The sequence below is a fragment of the Lolium perenne genome, chromosome 2, assembly GCF_019359855.2.
Source record: "Lolium perenne isolate Kyuss_39 chromosome 2, Kyuss_2.0, whole genome shotgun sequence".
NCBI lineage: Eukaryota > Viridiplantae > Streptophyta > Magnoliopsida > Poales > Poaceae > Lolium > Lolium perenne.
In genome coordinates, this window is record NC_067245.2 from 318,268,863 (window position 1) to 318,283,945 (window position 15,083).

General features: G+C 43.2%; 1 long non-coding RNA gene across 12 annotated transcripts; it reads left to right on the forward strand.

Moving 5' to 3' along the window:
* The first annotated feature begins 8,194 nt into the window (after nt 1–8,194).
* Nucleotides 8,195–14,806, forward strand: LOC127336692 (uncharacterized). 12 transcript variants are annotated; one of them, XR_011752846.1, is made up of 12 exons: nt 8,195–8,961; nt 9,401–9,531; nt 9,873–9,932; nt 10,004–10,105; nt 10,250–10,310; nt 10,630–10,747; nt 10,844–11,727; nt 13,214–13,331; nt 13,418–13,459; nt 13,680–13,794; nt 13,937–13,966; nt 14,238–14,806. It is a non-coding gene; the product is annotated as an uncharacterized lncRNA (long non-coding RNA). The 12 variants fall into 12 exon arrangements; XR_011752842.1 differs by lacking the exon at nt 13,937–13,966; XR_011752845.1 differs by having other exon boundaries at nt 13,214–13,794.
* The last annotated feature ends 277 nt before the right edge of the window (nt 14,807–15,083 follow it).

The following is a 15,083-nucleotide window of genomic DNA, read 5'->3' on the forward strand; positions in this document are numbered from 1 at the left end:
GACGGTAGCAACGAGAAGATCATGAGACTAATCCTCGAAGATTTCCATAGCCTAACGAGATTAGATCGCGTGGTGGATGTAGTCGATCACTTGCCGCTTGCAAAAGCACGTAGAAGATCTTGACCGCTTGCAAAAGCGCGTAGAAGAACTTGACGGTGCCACAATCGGGCAGCACCTCCGTACTCGGTCACACGTACGGTGTTGATGAAGACGACGTCCTCCTCCCCGTTCCAGCGGGCAGCGGAAGTAGTAGATCCTCCTCGGAATCGCGGCATCACGACGGCGTGGTGACGGTGGTGGTGGAGATCTCCGGCAGGGCTTCGCCGCAAGCGCTGTGGGAGAAGAAGGAAGAGGAGGGAGTAGCTAGGGTTTGGGCGCAGGGTGGTGCTGCGACTTGGGGAGCTAGGGCTGCGACTTGAGGTGCCCTTGGGGTGCCCCTTGGCCTATTTAAATAGGTGGCCAAGCCCCTTGGGTCGTCCAAAAACCTGCCCCCAAGTTTGACTGAGTTCCGATAGGTTTCCGGTTCCGAAAACCTAGTCCTACTCGGACTCTTTTGCCAATTCCGAAATTGCATTAAGGAAAGACTCCTTTTCCCTTAAGGCAACGTGGTTGCACCTATTATGGAACCCTCCGGACTTCCTTAGACAACCCGGGTCGTCCCGGACACTTCCGAAACCTTCCATAATTTTCGGACTATTCCGGTCCTTCCAAAACCTTCTAGAAGCTCCGGTCAAAACACCGGACTTTTTCCGAACCCCGGAAAATGACTTCCCATATATGAATCTTATTCTCCGGACCATTCCGAACCTCCTCGTGATGTCTCGGATCCCATCCGAGACTCCGAACAAAACTTCGAACTCCATTCCATATTCCATATCTACTTAAACGACATCAAACCTTAAGTGTGTCACCCTACGGTTCGTGAACTATGCAGACATGGTTGAGACTTCTCTCCGACCAATAACCAATAGTGGGATCTGGAGATCCATAATGGCTCCCACATATTCAACGATGACTTAGTGATCGATTGAACCATTCACATACGATACCGATTCCCTTTGTCACGCGATATTTTACTTGTCCGAGGTTTGATCATCGGTATCTCTATACCTCGTTCAACCTCGTCTCTGACAAGTACTCTTTACTTGTACCGTGGTATGTGGTCTCTTATGAACCATTCATATGCTTGCAAGCTAATTAGACGACATTCCACCGAGAGGGCCCAGAGTATATCTATCCGTCATCGGGATGGACAAATCCCAATGTTGATCCATATGCATCAACTCATACTTTCCGGATACCTAATCCCACCTTTATAACCACCCATTTACGCAGTGGCGTTTGATGTAATCAAAGTACCGTTCCGGCATAAGTGATTTATATGATCTCATGGTCGAAAGGACTAGGTAACTATGTATCGAAAGCTTATAGCAAATGAACTTAATGACGTGATCTTATGCTACGCTTAATTGGGTGTGTCCATTACATCATTCACATAATGACATAACCTTGTTATTAATAACATCCAATGTTCATGATCACGAAACTATGATCATCTATTAATCAACAAGCTAGTTATACAAGAGGCTTACTAGGGACTCCTTGTTGATTACATAACACACATGTATCAATGTTTCGGTTAATACAATTATAGCATGGTATGCAAACATTATCATAAACACAAAGATATATTATAATAACCATTTTATTATTGCCTCTTGGGCATATCTCCAACAATGGACGTCTCCAACGCCTTCCTTCATGGCCATTTGCAGGAGCAGGTGTACTGCCATCAGCCCATCGGCTTCGTCGACACCGAGCGCCCCGATGACGTGTGCTTGCTCTCTCGGTCCCTGTATGGACTGAAGCAGGCGCCCCGCGCCTGGTACCAGCGCATCGCCGGCTTCCTGCATCAGCTTGGCTTCCGCTCCACGCGCTTCGATGTGTCGCTGTTCGTCTACCAGACCGGCAACGACATGGCCTACCTGCTGCTATACGTCGACGACATCATCCTGACGGCCTCCACCGCTGGTCTTCTTCGGCAGATCACCGACAGTCTTCGCGCTGAGTTCGTTTTGAAGGACCTTGGCCCGCTCCACTACTTCCTCGGCATCGAGGTTGTCCGGCGTGCGGACGGGTTCTTCCTTCATCAGCGGAAGTACGCCCATGAGCTTCCCGAGCATGCCGGGATGCTTAACTGCAACCCCGCACCTACTCATGTCGACACGAAGGCCAAGCTCTCCGCCAGTGATGGGTCGCTGGCGTCCGACGCGCCGTTCTACCGCTCCATCGTCGGTGCTCTCCAGTACTTGACGTTGACGCGACCGGAACTCCAGTATGCTGTGCAGCAGGTGTGCTTGCATATGCATGCTCCTCGGGATGCTCATTGGGCCGCGGTGAAGCGGATTCTACGCTACATCTGTGGTACCATGGGCTACGGCTTGTCGTTGCGTGCGTCCCCCTCGACGTCGACCGACCTCGTCGCCTACTCGGACGCGGACTGGGCGGGATGCCCGGACACGCGGCGCTCCACCAGCGGCTACTGCGTCTACCTCGGCTCGTCGCTCGTCTCTTGGTCCTCCAAGAGGCAGCCCACCGTGTCTCGCTCCAGTGCTGAGTCCGAGTACCGCGCCGTGGCCAACACGGTGGCCGAGTGCACGTGGCTTCGCCAGCTTCTGTCCGAGTTCTCTTATCCCGTTGACAAGGCTACGGTGGTCTTCTGCGACAACGTGTCGGCCGTCTACCTCTCCGCCAACCCCGTTCATCATCGGCGCACCAAGCACATTGAGTTGGACATCCACTTTGTTCGTGAGCAAGTTGCCCTCGGTTGCGTTCGAGTTCTTCACGTACCGACGTCTCAACAATTTGCCGATATCATGACGAAGGGATTGCCGTCCACGACTTCTCCGGAGTTTCGCTCCAGTCTATGTGTCGGTACCGACCCTTCGACTGCGGGGGTGTTGAGTAACATATTGTATAGGTATAGGTCCCCGTGTTTTGCCAGGGTTGTACCTGTAATTGTACATGTGTCCGCCTATATCTATACCAATATAAAAAAGCACAGAGGAGGCAGAACCAACAGAACACAACCATCAGATGGACATCTAACTATCCAGATCTTCACCATGATTAGCGCTAAAACAGCCTAGGCTGACAACTCCCCGCTAATCACCCGGCCGTAAGCAATCCCTAATCCCTCAAACAACGCCGCCGCACCGTCGCTCTGCCCGACGTCGTCCCTCACCTACAGCGCCGAGCGCCGCCTCCAGCGCGACCCGTCACCTCCGCTACCGTCGCCGCCTCAAACAACGCCGTCGCACCGTCACTCAGGACGACGTCGTCCCTCACCTACAGCGCCGAGCGCCGCCTCCAGTGCGACCCCTCGCCTCCGCTACCAGCAGCAACCGTCGCCGCCTACCAGCGCGGACCCTCGCCGCCGCCACCAGTGCGGACCCTCTCAGCCCGGCCGTCGACGACTATTTGCCCTACGCAAGGACGCTGCCACCACCTGCCAACTCCAACTGCTCCTCGAGGTTGCGGTTCTGTATCAAATTTGAAGGTACCTGAATTGCATGTTATGAACCGATCTAATATTGCTTGCTGAATTGCGTATGGAATAGCTTGTAGTACAACCCATTTGGTTTATTGCTGTCTTGCTACGCGAGAATCTGACGAAATGAGTACTGGTTAAAGTTCGCTGCTGAGGATTCATTCTGCTTGAGTTCATGGGAGTTTGCAAAAGCTCACGGTTATTGCCTTATTGGTTGCCTGAACTTCTGACGAAATTGGTTGCCTGAACTACTGACGAAATGAGTACTAGAAAGTCCACTGCACCGAAGCGTGAGTCATAACTCAGATATCCTACAAATAGAATAACTCCCCAAGTGCAATTCAACTCACAAAAACATCCAGACCCAGGTGCAGACACGGAATACATGACATTTAGAGCCAATTAACGGAAATATAATGGTACTCCTACATAAGTTTTTCACAACATATTTGGCCAACTGCAGAAGTCTTCTGGTGGTTATGACTGTAATTTGACTGAATTGGTTTCAATTCTACCGAATTCTGTTTACAACACAGGGTGAATACATGGGCGTTCATAAGTACTATTGACTGGAAATATACTTATTGAGCTCACATTATTCATTATTCATATCTGAAATTTGTGATTCCCTACTAGAGCTTCACTGTAATTGTGTTATTGTAAAACTAAATCCAACCAAGTATATTATGTCAAGTTGAAAGCAATTCAGCTGCTATGTTACTTCTCTCATACTTTTTTTGTTTTGTCAGCGCCGCACCGCCGACTTCCACGTCGCCGCCGCCCGTCACCAGATCGACAGCCTACTGCTACTCGAGGCGCGCGACCATCCCTGCACTGAAGTGTGTGCGTATTCAGAAACTACTACCTAAAATATGTGTTGCGGATGCTCTAATTTGCAGTTAGTTTCATGCCTACAGTTATATAATGTTAGCACTCTCCTCTTATGCAGTTAGTTTGTCTGTTTGATGCATAGTTCTTCATAGTCTTCGATGATCTCACATGTTCAGTGAATTTCAGCAATCAAAAAGTTCAGTGAATTTCAGCAATCAAAGCCTGCTTCATAAACCAGCTATGAAAACAAATTTAGTGATTTTCTGTCCAGCATCATATTCAGCAATTATTTCCATGGAAACATCAACCAATATTGCTCAGTTATAAGCTTGAATAAAAAAAATATTGCTCAGTTATAACATCTATAATATTTTATGGGTCTTCTAACTTTACAGGGAAGAGGTATTCTATAATATCAATTACATTTGCGAAAAGTGTAAGCCAAAACTGCCCCCGCATCTTCTGAAACTCAAAGTCAATTGTCCTGTCATTCTTCTCCGAAATCTCGATCCTCACAACGGGTTGTGCAATGGAACAAGATTGATGATTAGAGCATTTCAAGATAATGCAATTGATGCAGAGATTGTTGGTGGACAACATGCTGGAGATAGAGTGTTTATACCGAGGATCCCTTTGTCGCCTTCGGATGACATTTCACTTCCGTTCAAATTCAAGAGGAAACAGTTCCCCATACGGTTGAGTTTTGCTATGACCATCAACAAAGCCCAGGGGCAAACCATTCCAACAGTTGGTATTTACCTCCCTGAGCATGTATTCTCGCATGGCCAGCTTTATGTTGCACTGTCGAGGGGTGTGCCAAGGCAGACCACTCGGATTTTGGCCAAGCCAAATAATGACATAGATCCCACTGGAAAAAGCACGAAGAACATTGTGTATATGGATGTCTTGGAGGGATGAAACAGGTTTGTTCTTCCTTCAGTCTGGTCAATTATTATTAGTATTCAATGTTCCTACTGCATCTATTGAACATATCATTTTGATATCGCTCATTTATCATATTCTGATATAAGCATGTTTGTGTTTTGCAGCACAACTATGTTGCCAGGTTTTGAAATAGGATCTTCCCATATACATCTGATTATATGTATATGTCTATACAGCTTGAGAACGGGGCTGATACTTGCCTTGGTGGTTTAGCTTTTTTCTCTGTCTTGTTGTTCGCTGCTGTGTTTTTCCATCAATGAAACTTGGCTGGAAAATAATAATCAGAACATTGGCTTTTATAGAAATTTCTTTACTTATTGCTCCACTTCAATATCTTCCTAGAGTTGTATTTCTTCTGGACCTTTATTCTTTACGGTGACATGTTTAGATCATAGTGCCTTGCAGGTTTCAGTATGCCAACAAGTTTCAATTGAGAATTATAACCTTCATCTGTACACGTTTCAGTTTGCTAGGCGGTTTCTTTCATGGTAAGTCATCTTTCTCTTTTATTCACAGAAGAAGTGTGTTCTTAGATTCATGATGTTGGGAAAATCCTCTACAAGAGTACAAGAGAGCGCACAAACCATTTTTCATGTAAATACCAGTTAATATTGCTATACGATATGCATGTATATACTGCATAATATTGTTATCCACTACTTGTGTTGGGGAAGCAGCATATGTCCATGTTGTGCATTAGTTTGTTGGATTTCCGATGTTTCACATCTTAGCATGTGAATTAGAAATATATAATCCATATTTTTATCCTACCCACAACACGGGCTATCAACTTTGTACCGAGAATAATATTTTCATGAAGAAGAACACTTTCAAATTCATTTTAGAGGGACAATTACCACTTACAGTATAATTTCCACTTACAACTCGCTCTCATGTATATTTGGGTTTCTCGCTTTCATTAGTCTATCATATTTCAGCAAAGAATATATGGTACTCTTTTATTTTCAGTTGCGGGTGAGATTAGAATTGGAACTTCTGAAACATGTCACATCATTGATGTGCTACTACAATCTTGATATAACGTTTTTGAGTATCAATAAGCAAATTATCAATATTATGCATCTTCTAGACCATTGACCTTTTATTTGCGTTCTCATTGCTTTCTAGAACAGTTATGTTGAACAGATACAGTACCAGAATTACAAGGTCTACTCTGAATTACAAGGTCTGCCACAAGCATAGTATTACTTTTGTGTTGCTCTGAATCAGAGAGTCTTCTCACAAATTAGCTATTTTTCAGTCATGGGTAGTAATATTTCACATAATAATCAGTAGGTTCAAAAGGACAGAATTATCTCCCTCTACTGGCTGTTATCATCTTCCAAGTTCACCAAAGGCAATGGTTTCACTCACATATCTTCGGTTCTCAATCTAACATGTATTTCTTCTCTTTTATTAATTGTGTAGGGAAAGGCTTTGCGAAAGGATGAATCTGAAGTAAATTCCTTCTGCCATCTTGGATGTGTGCGCGCTATTATTTAGTATATTTCTAACTTGGGTCTGAAGCTTATCGAGCAACACAATGTTAGTCCCTGCTATGCTGATACATTTTCACACTGCTATGTTTCCCCGGTGACAAAGGTTAGAGAAGCAGAGATTCAGAATATTCAAAACACAAATGAAGATGCACACCCGACTATCATACGGAATTTGCTGCGCCCACCCGACTGGTATGTGAAGAAGTCATTACTTTTTTAAGATGCGTTGGCTAAAGGTGTTCTGGGTAGGGTAGTTTGGTGGTGGCACATGGTAACTGTATCACCAGTCTGCAAAATGCTCAGATAATTTTCTAACTTTAGTGTTTTTTTGCTTTGTCAAATTGTTTGTAATACTATGGGAAAAAGCACCGATTCTTGTAATCAAGTATTCATGTAGACCGTAAATGTGATCTCTTCATGATAAGTATATATGATGCACTTGCCGGACAGATACAACTTATGGAACGTTGTGTTGGTTGCTTACATACAACAACAAAGAATGTGAAGGCAACATCCCAAAAGTCGATTTGGACAAGCACATTGGGACATAATTATTTGAATATTGTGAATTTACTTGGATTTTGAGCAATGTTTACTGAAATATCTGTATAAGTATGTTATTGTACCTGAGTGATAATTTGTTATATTGGCATAGTATTAGACCTCTTGGTTAATTTGTTTAATTCATTTGACTGATAAGGTTGAGAAAACAAATTCATCTTACACGTGTATGTGAAGAAGTCATTACTTTTTTAAGATGCGTTGGCTAAAGGTGTTCTGGGTAGGGTAGTCTGGTGGTGGCACATGGTAACTGTATCACCAGTCTGCAAAATGCTCAGATAATTTTCAAAATTTAGTTTTTTTTTTGCTTTGTCAAATTGTTTGTAATACTATGGAAAAAAGCACCGATTCTTGTAATCAAGTATTCATGTAGACCGTAAATGTGATCTCTTCATGATAAGCATATATGATGCACTTGCCGGACAGATACAACTTACGGAACGTTGTGTTGGTTGCTTACATACAACAACAAAGAATGTGAAGGCAACATCCCAAAAGTCGATTTGGACAAGCACATTGGGACATAATTATTTGAATATTGTGAATTTACTTGGATTTTGAGCAATGTTTACTGAAATATCTGTATAAGTATGTTATTGTACCTGAGTGATAATTTGTTATATTGGCATAGTATTAGACCACTTGGTTAATTTGTTTAATTCATTTGACTGCAAAGGTTGAGAAAACAAATTCATCTTACACGTGCATTGCACGTGCATGTTTACTAGTATATATAAGCAGCCGACCATATTGGTGCTGTGCAATCTCTAATATCTCTTCTACAAGAACGTCTGTTTTTTCGTTTCAGTATCTAAAGGTATAATAGATGCCACCCCATGGGGGTCTCAGGTAAATCCAATTTGACTAGCCCTTGATTTTACCCTCGACAAATCTGAACCGTCTCTATTTTTACCGTGGTGGTATAAAAACGCATCCAACAGACGAAACCCAACCCTAGCCGCCTCTGCCCACTCGCCGCGTGCGTCCTATCTCTCTCCCCAATCCCCTTCCTTCCACTCCTCCCCAATGGCTTTCCTCCTCCTCCCCGCGAGCGGCCGGTCGCGCTGATGCCTCCCTGCTCGTCGGCCCATGGCGAAGGATCCAGCCCCCCAGCTCCCCAAGCCCCTGCCTCTACCGATTTCCCGGCCGCCGCCGCCTCCATCGATTTCCCCGCCGCCGCCGCCTCTGGCAATTTCCCCTTGCCTGCTCTCTCCCCGAGCTGGGTGGAGTTGCAGCCATCCCCGTTCTGTTCCTCTCCAACCAGGACGGGGAGAGGACGTCGAGCAGTGTCGCGGGCACCCCATGGTCTGCTCTTCCCCTATTTCTCTCCTCATCTGCAAGGTCGCACCGCTGATGTGCTTCTCTTCTCCTCTTCGGTTGAGGAGAAACTTGGGTTGTCGATATAGCTGAACCTGGATGGAACTTCCATGTCCCTGAGCAAGGATTAGCGGTGCGCCGGGATCTAGAACAGAGGGGCTCACTCTGGCCAGCGGGCGGGAAGAACGGTGGTATTATTGCCTCTAATGCCGAGGGCGCCGTTCCCTCCACTGAACTCGCCTACTCGGAGTACCTCCGGTGAGATCCTCCTCCTCCACCCTGCATATATGTGTTTTTTATATATTAAAACTTTCACATCTATAGCTTTTTCTTGTTTTCCCTATTAGATTTTTTATTTGAATCAGGGAAGAACCAAAACTAATACAGTATGTGATTTGAATGTTAGTTAATCTATCAACAGTAACTATCGTTTGATATTGTTATGAAGAGGTTGAGATGGGCACTTCTCTTTTTTATGAATGCTTACAGCTGTTGATATTTGGTAGATAATTCCTTAAATTTGTATTTCACATTCAGTTTTGTTACTCGATGGCAAGATCGTTTTGTGGAGCTGGAAGTTGCTGCAGAGAAACTTCTTTCTAGAACTATATTTCGCAATATTAGCTTTACCAATAATTTGTTATCATGATATTCATTCAATTAGACGATTTAGATTCAGTGGTACTTACTTTCGCAGCATACTCAGAACTAAGCACGAGCTGTGCTGGAGACCGGAGACAAGGTGGTTTCGCTGCAGGGTTAGTCGTTTGACACCGTCGGCCGTCTGATATTTCTGTTCGCTATCAACCCCTTTCTTTCTGTGGCTCGGTAATCTCTCTCTCTCTCTCTCTAATTACCTAATTGCAAGGCTCGAAGTACATGTATTCCGAGGTTAGAAGGTTGAATAATATCTGAATTTTGGTTGTTGCATCTTTCAGACTCATGTACTATTTTACCAAAACAGGATGGCATAAGATAAGATAAGACAGGCATATTAGATTTTCAGTAGAAAGGGACTTAATCTGCTGCGTCTATTACGTCTAAAATTTTCTTCAGCTGATGCATTTTCTAGACTTTGTATACCAGCAAATTTTGATGTCTCTGATTGTACCAATAGGATGTATGTGTTTCAGTGTTCTTCTTGATAACTACTTCTGGTTTTTCTGTAGGTTTGTGTAGATCTATTATGTCCATGCCGGTGGCGGAAATGCACCAAGAAAACGCAGTAGGTATGGTTTCATTGTTTTCTTCTCCATCTATCTGATGTGATTTGGTCTTTTACACTATATTTGATTTACAGCCATTGGACCTCGGGTTATCAAGCATCACTAAATCCATTTGATCTTCTCTTCGATGCCGATTCGAAGGCTTTTGACCTGCCACTACATTTGTTATTTCCATTGTATGTATGCCATGCTAGTGAAAGCTAAATCCAGCAAACAAGTTAATGTAGACTTTCTAGAGTCTCTTTTTGTAGTCTTTCTTTTGATGGCGGCATTCCTTCTCATTTGTCTCATGTCTGGTGTTGCCTTGATTCTTTCTGCAGTTTTTTTTTGGCAAACATGGCACGTGAGGCATTTGTGATAACAATCAAGTCTTTTGGTCAGGTTTGTGAGCTTTACCCCTTTCTTTCATATTTTGGTCCCTCTCATGCTTCCCGTCTCTCTTTTCCTGTCACATGTGTGATGTCACCCTGTTTCTGGTGTAGATGTGTTGGTGCCACGTTATTTAAAAATGGCTTTTTGAATGTGTGAGATAGGCATCTTGCATGCATAGAATTTGTATTGATAGCAGTAAAGGCACAAATCGTCGACTGTGACCGCATTTTGAAATTCAGTAGTTCGCGTCAATGACCACATTTTAAATGCTCCTTCTGCAGCAAGAATTCAGGTACCACCACACTGAAGCAACTGTTTTTGTTTGCAGCTTGAAGAATTATTTGCAGAAACTATCAGGGATGTCATGGAAGAAATCTATGTAAAAAATCGAGGATTGGATGTCCTGTGCAGGGGGGCACTGAATTTGTGGACCTGGTTGCTTTAAGGTAACTAACTACTCTATTTAGAGCAGTTATCCTATAATTTTGTCTCACCTTAATTTGAATTTTATGATTTTGTCTCACCACTCCTACCGCTCGCAGTGATAGGCATGGACACAACGTGGCTTATCATAAGTCTGATCTGTTCTTCATGCGCATGCTTCGACCATATTGAACTTGATCAAGATCGACAAAACAGAGATTCAGGCATCAAAGGTACATCATTCTTGAGCTGTTTCTCATTTTGTGAAATATAATACAATAACCATACATTTTGGTCTCTGCATTAGTTTTCAGTTGCTTGCAAAGTTGTTTGAATTCTTTCTCATAAACACAAGTACACACGACCCCTTTTAATTAATCCTTATTGTTTCCACATGGCAAATGGTATCGTTCTTAGAATTCAGCATAATAGTTGCATTGTTCTACCATCTGCCTATTTGGTATATTCCTTTCATAGACAATGTATACATTCTTAAATAGTTCTCTGCAGCACATATTTCCATTCTTGGTTCTCGAGTTCGTTTGGTTTATGTTGCGGGTGAAAGAACAGTGGATAAGATCTTAAGGTGGTTTCATGTACAAAGTTTGTGGTCACTCTTTCCATTATATGTTGGTTTTCTAGGTAGGTTCCGAGATACACACCATGAATGCTTTGTAAATGACTCAGCTCTGGTACTGATTTTACTACCCACTTTTAATTCATTCGAAACAAAATCTAAGAGACAGAAATGTAATATAGATAGTTTTTCCTAGACCACGTTGTGTAAATACTGTTGCATCTGCAAACAACAGAAAGGCATGTCGCTTTCATGATAAGAATATTGTTATATTATTTAGTTTATGACTATAACATTTTCTGTAAGATAGAAATTTATGGCTGACCACAAACGAAGTGAATGTAGTTGATCAACGCAGAAGTGACAGAAGAAAAGGCTGAAGAAAGATTACAAGATACAATCAAATAGTTTTATTTGGTTGGCGAGGTACTGTCATCACTCTATGAATATCTATTTTTTTGGTATTTTCTGGTTTTGGTATTTTCTGAATTTGAATATATGCTTTGGGTAGGCCAAAACAATTCGTATACTTTGCCAACTTATGAAGATAAGCATGGTAATTATAACCTTCATGTACAAGACAGTCTTTGGAGGAGATTTGTATGGTTGGCATACCCATTAACTGATGGAATGTACAACGCCTTAGTTGAGCTCATAGAAGTAGATTTTCAGCTGCACGCATTGCCGAGTGCCTGGACTTTGTTTGGAAAATATGCTATTTGTTGGTGCGTGCAGCTGCAAATCTACTTCTATGAGCTGATTTGTGTAGTTGATCTATTTTTACCTCTGCTTTCTGGTCAAATTTACTGGCCTGAAATATGTATCTGAAGTTTTATTTAAATCTTAGTAATCTTGATTTCTATTTACCGGTCTATGTAATGCATAGTAGTGTTATTTGTATTGGGATATTCAATTCATGGTTTTAAAGGCGTCGCCTAGGCGTCGCCTAAGCGACGCTTAAGCGTCCGAGCGGTCCGAGACTGGAAGGCGTCGTCATCGCCTTTGACTTGAGCCTAAGGCGTCCAAAGGCGTCGCCGAGGCGTCCCAAGTCGTCGCGTAGGCGTGAAAATCTCCGCCTTCCTCGCTTCTGGACGCCTCGGTCAGGTCGCGCGGGAAACTGTGCGATGGCGGGAGGGAAAACTGAAATTGGCGGTCCTGGGAGGGAAATTGGGGGCTAGGGATGGGGAAAGAGAGCCGGCGGTCAGCGACGGGAGAGCCAGGAGAGCCGGCAGTCGCTGCGACGGGAGAGGCGGCGGTCAGCGACGGGAGAAGCGGCGGCCACGTGAGAGTCTGAGAGATGAGAGGGAGAGATACATGAGAGCTGGCGGCGCTAACGAGTGGAGGACGACGTGCTCGTGTGCGCTGTTCCTGGGATTGCTAGGGTTAGGCTTTAGATAGTTAGTTGGGCTTTTTGGGCTGAAAGGGGCTTTTGGGCTGAAAGAGGACGACGTGCTCGTGTGCACGTCCAGCTTCAACTTCAACAGGCGTCGCCTTGCAACGCGCGTTAGGCGCCTATGCGTCCAGCCCCCCCCCCCCCCCCCCCCCCCCCCATCGCCTTGGGACGCCTTGGCGCCTTTAAAACCATGATTCAATTTTCATGCCATTTTTCAGAACCCTACTATCCACCTTAGTAACTTTTTGATACACCCGTGCTCTATAGTATAAAGTATTTAGCCTGTTGAGTACATCATCAATATAATATCGTGGGATGTTTTTAGCTTCCTTTTGTATGTAAATGGGCCCTGTGGTATTTTCACAGTTGAGTTTTATTTGCATGCTTACATTTCTTCAGTTTTTTATTTGCATATTTTAGTCCTATCTGCAATAATTCACTGGAAGCGAAGGGCTACTTTCCTCCCCCATTTCATAGTCTAATCAAGATTTTGATTCAGCTTAGTGTCTTGTTTTGTAGTCAATTTTACTGCCAAACCAAATTGTGTGAATGCATGCTTGTCTCATACTCAACTAACTCCGTATGCAAAATAAAAAAAGTTCAGCTGCAAATGGCATGTACTGAGACCAAACAGAAGGTAATAATTCTGTTCTCCATTGTTGATGTCGATTCATAACCTGCTATTTAGAAACTTTAAGCTTGGATGCTCCTCTTCTGGTTCAGGATTTGTAAACTTATCTAGCATACTGAAAAGGAGAGAAAAAGGTGATCAAGATGTTCCTGATCAAATGAAACTAATTTCAATTTCTTAATAGATTATTTCTTTCATCTGCTTTTTCTTACCCTGTACTAGGCTACATTTAAAATGGGTTCATATGAAAATCCATAACTACATGTTGGATATATTATTACTACCCTTTTTATATTCCTTTAATAGGTAACACCATGGTATTGACATAGTGTAGTGCTGCTCAATTCCGTGTAGATGCATGCCAGAAAAGAGGCCCTCTGCAAGAGGCTCCTACAATGACGGTGTGAAGAGGAGAAATAATGAGTTGATACATGGCAGAAGCAGTGGGATAAGTTGTGTAAGATAATTGGTAATACCTTCGCATGGCCATCGTAATGGTTCTTTAAATTTTTTTACATACAATTCAGTTTTCCTACTTGAATTTCTGCGTATGGTGTCATCCAAATGGCAATAACCACTTTTAACCAATGGTCTATCTTGTAATCATATAGGATATGCGCGCGTGTGTAGTCATCATTGATGTGAGTTTTTTTGGTTCTTCTATTCAGAATTTCAGAGTCATTGGTTCATGTGTTTTACGACTTCTTTGAAACTATCTAGCATGCTTCCTTTTCTTCCGTATATGCACATACCATTATTTGCTTGAGCTCCAATTTGAGATGATCAGTGACACAAAGTCACTGTTTCATCATAACTCAGTTTGATGTTTCATGATCTTATTAGGAAACTTCTTGCATTCACTCCCTATATTTTGTTCAAAATTAAGGTTTGACTACTCAATCTTTGTTTCAGGTCCTCCGAGATGATATTAATGTTGGTTACGAAAGGCATGCTAAACTGCAGGTCTTTTCCTATAAGAAAATCCTTTATCTCAACTGGCCAGCCTTCATGATTCGGGTAAAGAAGGTGAATGGTGTTGATGATGAGAATAGCATTTGTATTGTCGAGGGTTGCACTGAAGGAAACTTGATATACTTAGATGATGAGCGAGTGATCACTCTGAAATTTCAAGAAAACATGAGATTTGTAATGTTCCAGTAGTTGAGATTTTAGGTCTTCTGTTTGTGCATATTGGTTCACAATTCATGTAAATGTCCTGTAGCTCTGAAATTTCAAGAAAATTTGAGGTTTGTAATGTTCCAGTAGTTGAGATGTTTGGTCTTTACTTTGTGCATTTTGGTTCAGAGTTCTTGTAAAACGTCCCGTAGTTTGGACAATGAGCTTCTAGCTTGGTATTTTATTACCCCCATGGCGGATTGTGAGCTTGCGAGCAGTTTCTTGTCATACTCTGGCACCGGTGTGTAAACATTATAGCTTTATTTGGCACATACAATGCGACCGTGGTTTCTACACTCCGTTCATTCTGATCTTTTGTTGTGAAAAAAAGGCCTTGCCAGTGCTGGTTTGTCGCTTTGCTTTGCTACGCTGGAGGTGCAGTACCCTCAGGCCTCAAGCTGAGTTTACCCTTCTGGCAAACACGGCAACATGCCATTTTGTTTGATGCCTATTCTTGCTTGCTGGTGCTGATATGATGAGTGTCTTTTTTTCGTTGGCGGTTAATTTTATCAAATACTCTTATACAATTTTATTTTTTAGTAGCTTTTGGGCACTCGAAAGTCAGGTTGCCTAACCACGTGC